Genomic DNA, 13,465 nt, shown 5'->3' with positions numbered 1-13,465 from the left:
AGAACTGTCATCACTCAACACAGATCTCTAGATTGCTGCTGCTGACAGTTTTCTCTCTGTCTCAATTCCTCGTGTGTGTGTGTGTGTGTGTGTGTGTGTGTGTGTGTGTTTTGTGTTGGGGATTGAACCACAGCACTGAGCTGCATCTCCAGCCCTTTTTAATTTGAAGGCACAATCTCACTAAGTTGATAAATTGCCTAGGCTGGGCCTGAACATGAGATCCTCCTTCCTCAGCTTCCCAAAGAGCTGAGATTACCAACATGCAATATATCAAGCTCAGCTCCTAAATCAATTTTTAATGTTAAAAAAGTTCCAAATAATTTCTAATTACTTTTGCATTTCATCAGATTCTATGGCTTTTGATCCTCAGTGGGGGGAAAAATAAAAATTTTTACCAGCTCTGTGAGCACTTGAAAAACTAAGTTAGTGGGAAGTTAGTGGGGTAGACCTGCAACAGGAGGAGCTGGGAAGGAGAAAGACTGACAGCTCAAGGGGAAATTAGAGGACTTCAGAACTTGAGAGAATGATCTATCCTCAGGTCCTCATACTAATGGTCTCAATGATAATCTGTGAAGGACAGACAGAAATGGACAATGTGTGATATTTAAGCATACTGTACCTGTCTCCAAATAGAATGTGTTTCTGAGTTTTCCATGAGACATCAGTGAGTCTTTAGACCAATATAAGTTATGATTGAGCCTCTTATCAGGACTGCAGCTGAAGCACATGAAGTGAAAACCACAAGATGCACAAATTATGAGTCCCATTCAAGGAAAAAATGGTTAAACTGTATAGCAGACTGATAATACAAGTACAACTATAGTAAAAATGCTTATTTTTCACACTAGTATCCCATCAGCTCTAATACTAACATGTCAGGAAATAAAAAGTAGAACAAACTGACCCCCCTCCTGCAGAAAGACTAACAGTATGGGGCTGAGGCATGGCTGCATTAACTTACATTCACCACATATACTAGACCACTAACATCAAGAATATGAAGTACTTTGGTAATGGTCATAGTTATGGCTGTAAACTGATATAGAAGTTCAATCATATATATTAGATTTGCTAAGTTCTGGGTAGTTCTGGCCATGGAAATTGGTTCTTGTCTTGAATTAAACATGGGTGATAGCAAAAGGTAAATATTTTCTGAGCATAGAAAATGATTCTACTCTGGGGTTTTGTAACAGGATTAACGTATGATTCTGAAGAAGAATAAAATCTTTTCTTTGTGGAAGGTCACACTAGTGTCATCCCAGTGAGTGTCTTAAGTGCTCCTCATGCTATCTGGGGGAACTGAGGTTACGGTGAAGCTGTCCCCATGACGCAATCAAGAAGTTTTACATCACAGAACAGCAGGATCTCAGTAAAAAGCCTGGAGGCTTCATCCCCAGGAGAACTGTTGCTGAGAGTCTGTGGTGTCCTGGTTTGTACTCTAAGGCAACCAAGAGGATTAAATACAGGTTTGTCAGGCGGGAGTCCAGCATGGCCCTAGGTGTGACATGGCTGCGGTGGCTTCCACCTTAGGAGGCCACACGCTGCTGCATTCCCTGCTTTTACCCCCACATGAAGAGCTAAGCGTGGCCTTGGCCAGCATCAAACCAGTTCACATCCGTCCCTCTACTCACATGGCCGTAGTCTGAAGAGTCCAGAGGACTAGCCAGCACACTCACCATGACTCCCTGTGCACTGCTTTTGGTGCCCATGTGGCCTCTCCCCCAGGGTCTCCTTAAATGCTCATCCTAGACCCTAGACGCCTTCTCTTCTAATCCTGTGCAGTTCCTGGAGCATTTAAGCAATCTTCACATGCTCTCTTATGCTGGTGACTCACAAGTCCTAACCCACAGCCTGAAGCTAGTCAACACTTCCAAACTGCCAGATACCTTTCCAGCCAAACGGACTGCTCATCCGCTGCCCTCAAGGTCCACCCCTGGCCTGACAGTCTGCAAGTGCACCTTCGAACGCTCCTCTCAAGCCTCATACATCTCTGCTTCAGCTACCACTATCAGTGAGGTACCATTATATTGCCCAGCTCACCACAAAGCCCCTTCACAGTTCCTCATTTCCCTCAAAGCAAAGCACAGGCTTTATGGCAGCCTGGGCCACCAAATCTGACCCTGAATTGCAACCAGCCCCTGGCCTAGCTGCTGACCCTCTCTCCACCATGCTCATACTTGCTGACCTTCATGTTTCCATCTGGGGGCTCTAGATGAGTGCTCCCTGCCCAAATACTCAGCAGGATCCTCTCCCTGCCTTGCCTACAAGGTCATCAGTGTGAGCTCAACTCCCATGTCACACTATTGGAAGTCCACCTCAACTCTAAGGTTGGCGCTATAGGATCTTGCTTTTGGCCCTGAAGCATCCCACATCTTTTCTTCCCGAAAGTTCCATCATACCATTCCATAGAGGCTTGTTTACCCGCCGCTGTCCTCTAAATGCTACATGCTAGGAAAGCAGACATGTGCCTTTGCATATGAGATTCGGCTGCCAGACAGCCCCAGCACAGATGGCTGAGACAAGGAAGCTACTCATCCTGAGACTCAGCTTTCCATCAGTGAAATGGGATGGACTACAGCATCTCAGCTTTTTTTTTTTGGTTTTTCGCTGGTACCGGGAATCGAACTCACGATCGTGTGCTTGCCAGGCAGATGCTGTGCCGCTGAACTTAATCCCCAGCCCCAGCATCTATTCTTCTATTTCAAAGAAGAATTAACATCTTTCTAAACATACAATGAGATCTAAAATTCTAAAAATAATGGCTGAAAAAACTAATGTATTTACTGATAAACACACTGACCTGAAATTGAGCAAATAAATAAGAAGGATGCATACCTACTCCCACGTCCTCTTGACCAAAGGAGAAAAGTGCTGACTGATTTATGCAGTCACCAAAGGAACACTGACCTTGAACATTGTGGCACTGACCTGTAATGCCGAAGCTGATTTTGCAAGAGGCAGCAGAGCATTAAAAGGCGAAGGGGTGGCCCAACAGTCTCCAGCCAGGCACTATATTCTCTTCCCAACTACAACTTCTACTCAAAATTACTTTGAGACTTTACTATATTGTAATGAGATCATGCTGGCATTTTTGAGTTTCTGCATGTCAATAAAAAACAGGAACCAAATCCTGATAACACCTTTAAATCCATCTGTGTCAAAAACAGAGTAAACAAAGAGCTATTTTGTTAAGTGGACAATTTTGATCATGGAGTTTTTGAAGGGGCAGAACAACAGCTGTGGGCACAGGCTGCTTCCCATGAAATCTCTTAAATCAGAGGAGAGAAGTGCAGCCTCCTCCTCCCTCGGGAGGCACTAGCTAATAGTCTCTTCAGCACAGGCCCGGGGTGGCAAAAGACACAGCAGGAAATCACTTGCTCCAATTAATAATTTAAGCTGAGGCATTTAGGTCTGAGCAAAACACAGCAAAAGAAGAAAAGAATTTCTATTTAGCGCCAACCAATGTGGACTGAACTTGTTATTTTCCTTTAAAAACAATAGAAAACAATCTATTGTTTCCTTTCTATGAAAGTTTAGTGACACTGGATGGCAATGAAGGGAGCCTGCACATTTTCTAATAAATGCAGACAAGCTGGAACCAGAAAGAGACAGGATTAAGGATTCTTCTCACTGTACACTCTAGAAGAAGCAATCCTCTCACCATCTTCATGGATACTACTCCCCACCAAAGCCACTGTGAGACTCCTGCAGGACAAAGAATTCCTATCACCCTCCCCAACAACAAAACCAATCAACGTGATGGAATACTGAACACTACAGCACAAAGCAGCCAGCTCGGTGCTCCTCTGCAAACATGCAACAAGTGAGCCCCGACGTCATCCAGCCCCACGACACTGCCTTTTTACTGGGAAGAGAAGACATGAAAAGCTCTCCACACAATTCACTTGCCCGGTATTTGGTTTTTTAAAATAGCATTTTTACCAGCAAACACACAAGGCCTACCATACATTTGCTCACACATGGGAAGCCAGCTCTGCATATCTAGATTCCAGGAGGCCGTCCTGTTGCACAGTATTGTGAGCCTCATTACCTGCCACAAAACCTTCTTGTGACTGCACACATGAATATCTTCCCTGAGTGGAAATGGGGTTGTGGGACCATGACGGATCCTTAGGGAACCTCCTGGCACTGGATAAGCCTGGCCAGGCAAGTCAAACAAGTTGTAGAAGGCATGAGATCAGGACAGTGCAACACCACCTCTGACCACACAGGTTGTAAGAGTTGTCCACGAGTGTCGCACATACACTCTGGGCTACAAGGGTCTGCAGACAGATTTCTCCCCACCGTAAGTAGCCCCAGACAGCGTAAACTGGCACTGACTCTCTGAATTCCCATAAAGTAACAGACGTCAACTGCTATCATAAACCTGCCCAAATCTTTTGACTCAACACTCCACAGCTGATAAATCTACCCAAGAAAATAAAAGATACAGAAAGATATTCATTCCACAACTCCAGAACACACAGTCCCTGCTGTAGTCCTAACAGCCAGCGGTCTAGGAAAAACTCGGCCTGTACAATGCAATACTACAGTGTCTCCATTTTGAAAGAGTATTCATGGGGCTGGGAGATTATAAAGTAATACCATAAAACAGTCATAAAACAAAAATTTTATAGAGTATGAAATAATGTTTAAAAACTATGTAAATAAAAAGACTGCAAGGCTACACTCCAAGTGATGAGTGGTGAACTGTACCTGCAGTCAAAGATACCTGGTGCTTTTCTCTGTGTGTTCCCTTAGGGCACTGATGGTGAACCTTTTGGAGCTTTCAATGATAACAAACAGCTGGCTACTGCACACAGGCATAAGTCAGCCACCACTTCCTCAGAGTGTCCAGTTATACACAAGGTATGATCGTAAAAATATGATGAATTTTAAAAATGTTATTATGTAAAAGGCACACTGTCATTAATCCCCTCCGCATACTCCCCTTCATTTCAAACACATATATCTCATTATTCTTGCCACTTTCTGAAGCAGGTACGAAGTTCTCTTTCCTGAGTGTCTTTATTGGTGCTGTTTTGGCTGTCTTGATGTCCTGAATCCATTCAAAATGTTTACTTTTCTTGGTCACTTTGACTTTGGGAAGAGCCAGAAGTCTCATGGTGCAGATCCAGTGAAAAGGTGGATGAGGATACACCGTAATGTTTATGAGTTTGTCTTTCTACTGATGGTGGTAGGCAGCACTACTTAACTTGATCATACCTCATAAGGACTCTCACAGGAGGACTTCTAGTGCTGCTTCTGAAAGCATAAGAACAACGGGACAAGTGTGTTCAAAGAGAGGGGGAGTACTTTGAGGAGATTCAATGGCAATGTGTCATTGACTACAATACATCTTTTAAAAATTTTAAACATTCATCATATATTTTAATCATACTACATAAGTACATACATATGTCAATTTACACACATGCAGATAAATAAACTTCAGGATTCAATGACTAGAAAAACATTTTAAAATACTTCTGCATAAAATTAGTGAACAACTAATTATAGAGTATTTAACTATTAACACAGCTCCTTGCATAAAACAAGAGAGGTCTGTTACAGCCACTCCTTCCTCTAGAAGCCCCATAGCTAAAAATGCACATGGACATTAGTGCTGGATGAACAAATCCCATTGCTGACTGACTTCAAGAATATATGGTTTCTTTATAGCAGGCACTTACAAAAGCACTGCCCAAGACTCTCACACAGCAGAAAGTTCTTTGTTCAAGATAACACCATATTATACTTGAATCTTTGCAAGCCCTACACCTCACGCAGCCCTCATGCCCCACAGGCTGGCCATATGGCAGAGGGAGTAAAGGGCGAGAACTAAGAGCTTTCTGCCACATCTCTGGAGACACTACAAACACTGGGACTTTCAGCAGCCAGTTTCCTACAGGGCCATGTATACAGAGGGCATATCTGTCCTGCACACTGGAACAAAGGCATGGGACCTGGCAGGAAAGCACACGTAAACTCTCAGGGACACTTAATGCCCCATGAATGCACAAGAGGATCTTCATCCCTACTTGGTAACTGAGCAAACTGACGCCTAGATGGGGGGTGAAGTGGTCTGTGCCCACATGTGCCTGGCCCTATGCTAGTGTTCTTCCCATGTCCCCGAGAGGCAACTCTCATGCCACATGAAAATGGGATTTGGACAACCAAAGTGATGCTGATTCAGCAAGCAAAACACATCATACTGCTGACAAAAACTGGCACTGAGAGAACCATCTCAGTATGTCACCACTAGTTCCAGACTAGTCTTCCACTTCTGACCTGAGAGGCACCCCAGACCCTTTCACTCCCAGCAGCACTGATTTGGAGAAGTGATCAATCAGATGGTTAAAGCAGGCTGTGCTGTGGGGAAAGGCAGACCTGCCTCCCAGTTCTGGCCCACTCACGTGATCCTCCTGCACCCAGAGCCCCATAGTGCCCAAGCCCAAGTCCCCCCAGTACCAGGCAGCACACATTGCATGAACCACTATCACTGCTTGGACTTCTTCCAATGCCAGAATCTACACACAAGGCACCTGACCCATCCTCTGCCCCAAGATAATGACCTTAAATTAAACAGACTCTGCAGAGGTAGTATAGACAGAAAGCCACTCACTGACCTGCATCATCTGCATCAAAGTCACAAAGGTGCTATAGAGGCCTGTGCCCTTATCCACATAGGAGCTGAGAGGGTACTGCTGACAGGTCCGATCACCTCCTCTGGGAGAGCCTCCCTTAAGCCTCCTATCCTCTATGCAATGCCCTGTCCTGGGGCTCTGACAAAATGCAGCACAGTGTCAGGAGTCAGCCTGGCCAGTTGGGAACTGTGACTGCAAGGATCAACTCCCAAAAGAAACAACTACTTAGAGATCTAGTGGGTGAAGGACAATGTTAAAAATACTAGATCCACTGTGTAGGTCCAAGTTCTAAATCCCCAAGCGGCAATGAACTTGTCCTAAGGGAAAATGGCTAAGTTTGTGCAGATTTTGAGATCAACTCAATTAAAAAAAACAAAACAAAAAAAAAGCAGAAAGGCATAGAAGGGGCTTTCTAACTGTCTGATTTGAGTCCTAGAAGCTGCAGCTCTGTCAACTGACTACACAGCCAGCTCACTCAGCTCTCCAGAAGACAAAATCAAACTCAAATCTGCAGCAGCATTAGAATGGATCCTTCAGGAACTTCTCCCATTATGCACTACTTTTAATAAGTCATTTTCCTTCAGGAGGACACACTTTCACATCACTCATCACAGGGAACAAACTCCACTGCACTGAGGTCAAAACTCTTCTTAAACACACTACCTGGAAAATTTATGAACTGAGTGCTACATGTGAAAAAGTTTAATTTCTTTTAACTAGCATACAAACAAATTAATTTGGCTTGGTTACTACCTAAGAAGTTCACAACACCAAAGATCTTTACTTGAAGAAAAAAGAAGGAAAAAAGGACAATGGCCAATTAACATCCTAAGAATATTTTATTAAAATATCAAGAAGAACACTAAGAAACACGTTTCCTTGTAAAAATTATGGTCATGGAAAAATCACTCTTTCTTTGTATTTTCTAGGTTAATGAAGAAGAGAGGAAATACAGTTATGCAGAAACTATAGTTATGCCAATTATGTGTGCAAAGACAATCAAGACATTCAGTGGCGAAAGATGATCTCACATTTAGCAAGTAAATTATATATGTCACCATGATCAGTGTAAAAAACATAGAATACTCAAAGGATTTGTCTGACTCATGATAGTTTCTTTTATTGTAAGACGGATTCCCTGTTATAAAATGGTGATATTCACATATTAATTCACTAAGAAATTTACTTAGCATTTCCAAAATCCTTTTAGGTTATTTGATCTATGAATAATTGTCAAGATATAAGAGAGACTGCTGTCCCCACATGACCACCAAGGATACCATCTTAGGGCAGTGTAGTAAGAAATGTGCCTACATCAGACAGTTGTGATGTAAGAGAAAGGAACAGAAGCCAAGCTGCTTCATTCTTTCTACTGCCATTTACAGGCAACCAAATTCAAAACAAAAATCACTGATCTTGTCTTTCCAAAGAAATCCAATCTAATCCAAATGACAATTTCAAGTGAAAGAATACATTTCTCTGCTCTCTGTAGCCTAGCAGAAGGTGTGCTGCCCTCCTGGATGAGTGAATATACCGTGGTGGCTTCCTGCAGAGGGAGCCAGGCTACCTTGGCCAGGGGCAGCAGCAGGACACCAGGGCAGAGGGGAACTTGGGCAAACCTGGGCCATGCATCTCTCCTTTCAGCCCTTCTTAGAACCAGACTTAGAGATATTTGGACATAGCCTCAAGGAAGGTGGCAGGTGCTGCAGCCCAGCACAGCCACGGAAGCCATGCAGGCCCAGCTCACAACCAAGGGCCCTCGGTTCCCAGCAGGCTCTTGTAAGGTACCTAACAGCCTAAGCCAGTCATAAGTACTTGACTGGTAGAGCCAGGGGAATGATCCCAGCCACAGGATCATCAAATAATACCACCACTACTTCCTGGATACCACTAATACCCTTTTGGCCACTGAGAAACCTCTTCTTCCCATGTGCACAGTGTGCTCTCCAGGGCTCTCAGTGGTAAGTGCCCACTTGGACACACAGCCTAATGTCAGATCGTAGAGAGATCATCTATTTTCACACTCTTCCTCTGTGAACCTAGAGGGCAGGCCAGTGGCGGTAAACCTATGATACACATGGTATTTGTTTTTTCTTTTAAGACAGAGATGTTGATGTATGAGTTGTTTTTTCTGAATTAAAACCTTAGCATTCAGGGGGCTGGGGATTTAGCTCAGTGGCACAGCGCCTGCTTGGCAAGCGCAAGGTCGTGAGTTCGATTCCTGATACTGGAAAAAAAAACTAAACCACCCCCCCCCAAAAAAAACCCTTAGTATTCAGATTTAATTGCAGTATTGGCACTTTGTGATAAATAAGTGCGTTTTGGGTTATAGTTTGGGTAGTTGTCTCTAAAAGTTCCCCATCACTGGGCTAAGGCCTCTGACCACATCTCCAGTTTGGAACAAATTGGATTTCCTCCCGAGATGTCAGGACACCAGCAGTCCTTGTCCTTTTCACTTTTTATTTGAACGTGACATTAACCACGATGACCAGTTTGGAGACACACATCTCAGTTTGGCTAAAAATATCTAGACAACAGCCCCGCCCACCCCCACCACCACCCCCCATCTGTTTGTTTGCTTAACAGTTTTCCATGTTTAGAGTCTTCTTCCATTGTGACAAATGGGATCCATCCAAGGAATGACTCTTTCCCCTCCAGCCATCCCGTTTACCCTGGAACCTTACCTTGAAAGTACTTTCTGCTCCTGTTTTATCCATTTCTCAGTCATTTCCATCTATCATACTCATCTACCTAAGATGGGCCAGGCTGAGCACAGAGGGATGGCTAACATGGCTCTGGATCTGGAGGAAGCCGAGATTTGAAGGTGGAGCAGATTTGCTGAGCATGGGCTCAGGGGTTTCAGAGCACAGTTCATCTGAACGAACATTCCACTGAGGGTTTCCCCCTGTTGCTCCCAACTCCTTGCAGAGAAAAGTCTCTAGAACTATGCAGCTGCTCGCCTGTGTTCCAGCTGCTAAGATTAAAACCCCACACACTTGCAGGGTTCCTACTATGGGACAGAAAATAAGACATCTCAATTCCCTTCCTCTTTCCTCAGCCAAGAGATGCAATTTCCACTTTGTGCCTTATGGGGAAAAAGTAAAGTACTGCCAACTTAGAGCAAGCCACAGAAGGCCATGCGTCAGAAGTGACTCAAGGCAAAGTCTCATTTCCCCATCTGTTTGGGGAGAAGCTCCGTTCCCAGCCCTCAGCATGAGCAGTCATGATGATTAAAGCTGCCTCCTCTGCTCTGTCACTGCAGGTGGACTGACCTGTCCTCCTGCATTCCTTCCTGTGTCACCATCACCCTCATCATCCTAGGAAGGAACCTCACTGTATCTTCAACTTGTAGTTGGTGCCCTCTGAGAATTAAAACCACTTTTTCTGCCTTTAACACTCCATAAATGAACAAGAAAGGCTTTGTGGAACTTTGGAACAGTATGAACAAAAAGGTAAATATTCTCTCTCCCCCCAAAAAAGTTAACAAGTTTGGGGCGGTTCTGACCAATGGCTCCAAACCTGCCTGCGTATTTTCAAAACTGCCAAAGGGATTTTTACACTGTCATTCCCAGACTCCAGCCTTCATGCTCCTATATGCCTCAGGAGCCCTGGAATCCATAGCAAAGATGGCACCCAGGCTGGGCTGGGACTGGAAGCTGCTTGTTTTAACACAATTCCAAAAGTGGAAAATAAAGTCAAGGCATGGTTCTAAAATCCTCCTATTCTCCCTTTTTTCAGATACTGAACTATTTTCTACTCAGATTAAACAGCTAGATGCCTGCCAGCAATCTGCTCATGCACAATGCTCTTTAATTAGCTCTGAAGAAATGAAACCTGAAATCGGAAATGCTCTGGAAACTACTGACATGAGCACAGAACACTGTACGTTTCTACCCTGGCAACAGAAGCTTGGGTTTGTGAGGAGTCAAGATCTACTCTAAAGTACAACGCTGAGCGCTTTCTTTGTGCCAAATACCCTCTGAGGACTTAAGACTTGAACTCCAGAAATCTTTCGCGATGGGAACCACCACCTCCATTTACTGTAAAATTTGAAGCCCCCGAGACAGCATATATGGCCTTATGCAAATTTAGTCCCAGTCTATCAGTCCATCTTGCTAGCCAAGACCCAAGATCACCTTCAAGATCTGCTGTATCTCAAATGCATGCCCTCTCCCAACTTTGTTCCTGAAGCTCCCTCCCCAGAATGTCTTTCCATTCTGCAGTCACAGCTTCTCACAGACACTGGCATAAGCCCCAAGTTCAGATGTGGCCTCTATTCAGTGTCCTCTGTTGAGATCTCCCAGAGTATCCTAGAATCTCAGTTTCATCAGGTGTAAAGAAACTTCAATTTATGTTTTCCACAAATAATCCTGTGAGCCTCTACAGTCCAGACCCCTGGAGAAGCTGAGGATATAGTAAGGTACAAACTGGAAAGGCCCTATTTGCACAGTATACAAATTATAGCAGAAGCCACAGAATAGAGAGGAGCAAATGAATACATAGCCTGTCATGGAGCAGTGATTTAAAGGGACAGGTATGAAGGCTGAGGACGCTGGGATACGGGTCTGGGTGTCAGCAGAAGGGTAAGTGGCCATGCATGATGTGGGGAAAGATGAGAAGAGGAGCCACCCAGACAGGAAGGTAGGAAAGCAAAACAGCATGTGAGAGCATAGAGGGGTATCAGGCTAGGTCACCAAGGGCCCATGGGACACAATAAGGCTGTGACTTCATTCTGCATGGTCTGAGCAGTAGAGCAACAAGATCTGACAGAGACTTAACCTGCCTGCTATAATGAGGACAGGTAGCAGGAGGGAGAGAGAGAGAAAGTGTGGTGGGGAAGGAGGGAGGGGAATGGGACTCTAGTACAATAATGCAGTAGGGGCTAAACAAGGTGGCAGCAGTGAGGCTGGTGACAACAAGATGATGCCAGGATTCTCCCTAAGCAGCTTGGAAGAAGCAGCTGACCTTTACCTGGATAGAAAAGACTACAGGAGGACAAGGGTCTGCTAAGCACTGGCATGCACACAAAACACTTAGAAGGCCCCTGCAACATAGTAAGAACCTGATAATACTAACAGTTATTTCTGTGCTGCTCTCACCATTCCAGCCCAAAGCTTAAGTCCACATTCAAACAAACCCCCACACCAAGAACACCATATACTTATGTGCTGATTCATTTGGGCTCATAATAAGTACTGGCTTGCCTTGTGTGTCTGTGTGGGTCTCAATAGGACAGTGAAGCATATCCTATGGTACTTGTTGAAATGAAGTAAAATGTCCAGAGGGCTGAAATGTGTACTACAGAAAAAAGTTGCAAGGCTTAGTAGCCATTGGACCCAATCGGGAAAAATCCCAAGAATGATAAAAGAGGGAAAAAGCAAATTCCACCTTGATTCCTATTTATGATTAAAAAAAAAACTCCAAGGCAAGCAGGGCAATGAGGTCTCCATGTTCACTGCAGGAGAGATGCTAAAGAGGACTTGAAAGCTCAGGTCCCTGGGAATAAAACAAGTGGTGAGACTGAGTGCCAAACCAGGCTACCTGTTGAGACAAAGCCTTCTTTTTGTCAGTGGCTACATCCAGCCTGTGACCCTGTGGGATTGTGAAGATGATATTCCTGACCTGGCAGAGGGCACAGACAGGGGCTCCCACAGGCCTACCATGCACCAGGGCCCTGCCAGCTGTAGGGAACAGGTCTTTAGGGAACAGGTCTGGATGTTTGCTAACACCAACCCCTTAACCAGTCTCTGAGGAGTTCTGACTCATGAGGCTGTTTTTAGCAAGTTCCTCCGGTTTTTCTGGTGTTGGTTCATCTTTGAGATCCATGAGGCAGGAAAATACTTGGGAAAATGTAAAATACTATAGAAGTATTGATGTAATTAAATCATTAATTCAAGAGTAGTGCTAGTGGTGGGATACACTCTGAGGCCACTTCGACCTCGTGCCCTACTGCATTGAGTATACTCCTTTAAGGCCACCATCCTCCTGAGTCTGGCGTGGCCCCACAGCACATCTCTAGAGTGAAGAGCACAGCTGGGCAGTGAAGAGAGTACTGATCAGCAGCTGGAAAGCAGGCGCCACGGACCTGAGACTGGAGGCTGAGCCACGCAAACAGAGTAAGAAGATGGGACAAGGCTCCAAGTCAGCCACATGTCCTGAGTCCAGTGTTTAGTCTAGACGTATGAGAATGAAAAGGCAAAGTGTTGGGTAAGTCAGAGGACAAAGCTGACTTAGGTAAGCAAAAGGTCATAAAGAAAAAGACATCACAAGCACACTCCTACCGGTAGATCCTTGATACACAACAGGTGATGTTCACATAACTTCCAATTAAATTAGACAAAACTACACTCAGACACACCTCAAGACGTGTTTGAAGCCAAACACTGTGCTAAGGAGGCAGAGCAAGAGTGTAACAGCAAGTGTGCTGGCAACAGTCAAACCTATACTCCTCATATGGAGGATAAAAAGTATCAGATACAAACAAATGTTGCCTTGAGCATTCTAGTTTCATGGAACAGAAGACTTAATGCTGTTAAGATGCCAATTCTACCCAAAGCATTCTACAAATTCAATGCACTCTCCATCAAAATCCTAATGACATTTTTTGTGAAAATAGAAAAAAAAAGTCTAAAGTTAGAAGTATCACATTTTCAGATTTCAAAATTCATTACAAAGTTACAGCAAAGGAAACTGACAGATGAAGCTGAATAGAGGGTCCAGAAATAAAACTGCACGTGTATTGTCAAAACATTTCTAACAAGAGTGATAACCATTCAGTGGGGAAGGACAGTCTTTTCTAGTCAATCGTTAAGAAAAAT

At 44.2% G+C, this 13,465-nt stretch overlaps 1 protein-coding gene across 4 annotated transcripts in view; it reads right to left on the bottom strand.

Annotated features, from left to right (window-relative positions):
- Sipa1l2 (signal-induced proliferation-associated 1 like 2) overlaps positions 1-9,482 on the bottom strand; it is a 97,587-nt gene extending 88,105 nt beyond the window's left edge. The window contains exon 1 of one of the 4 annotated variants that reach the window (XM_013504729.1): positions 9,332-9,482. The gene's annotated coding sequence lies outside the window, so the exon portion shown is untranslated. Of the gene's footprint in view, positions 1-619; positions 671-1,631; positions 1,754-9,331 lie in introns of those variants that run through there. The other 3 variants (XM_013504726.1, XM_013504727.1, XM_013504728.1) reach the window with 3 other exon arrangements.
- Between the last annotated feature and the right edge of the window lie 3,983 nt (positions 9,483-13,465).

The sequence above is a fragment of the Chinchilla lanigera genome, unplaced genomic scaffold (assembly GCF_000276665.1).
Source record: "Chinchilla lanigera isolate Chin_1 unplaced genomic scaffold, ChiLan1.0 scaffold00091, whole genome shotgun sequence".
Classification (NCBI taxonomy): domain Eukaryota; kingdom Metazoa; phylum Chordata; class Mammalia; order Rodentia; family Chinchillidae; genus Chinchilla; species Chinchilla lanigera.
The sequence above is the reverse complement of the archived record's forward strand: the minus strand, read 5'-3'. Positions and strand labels throughout refer to the sequence as shown.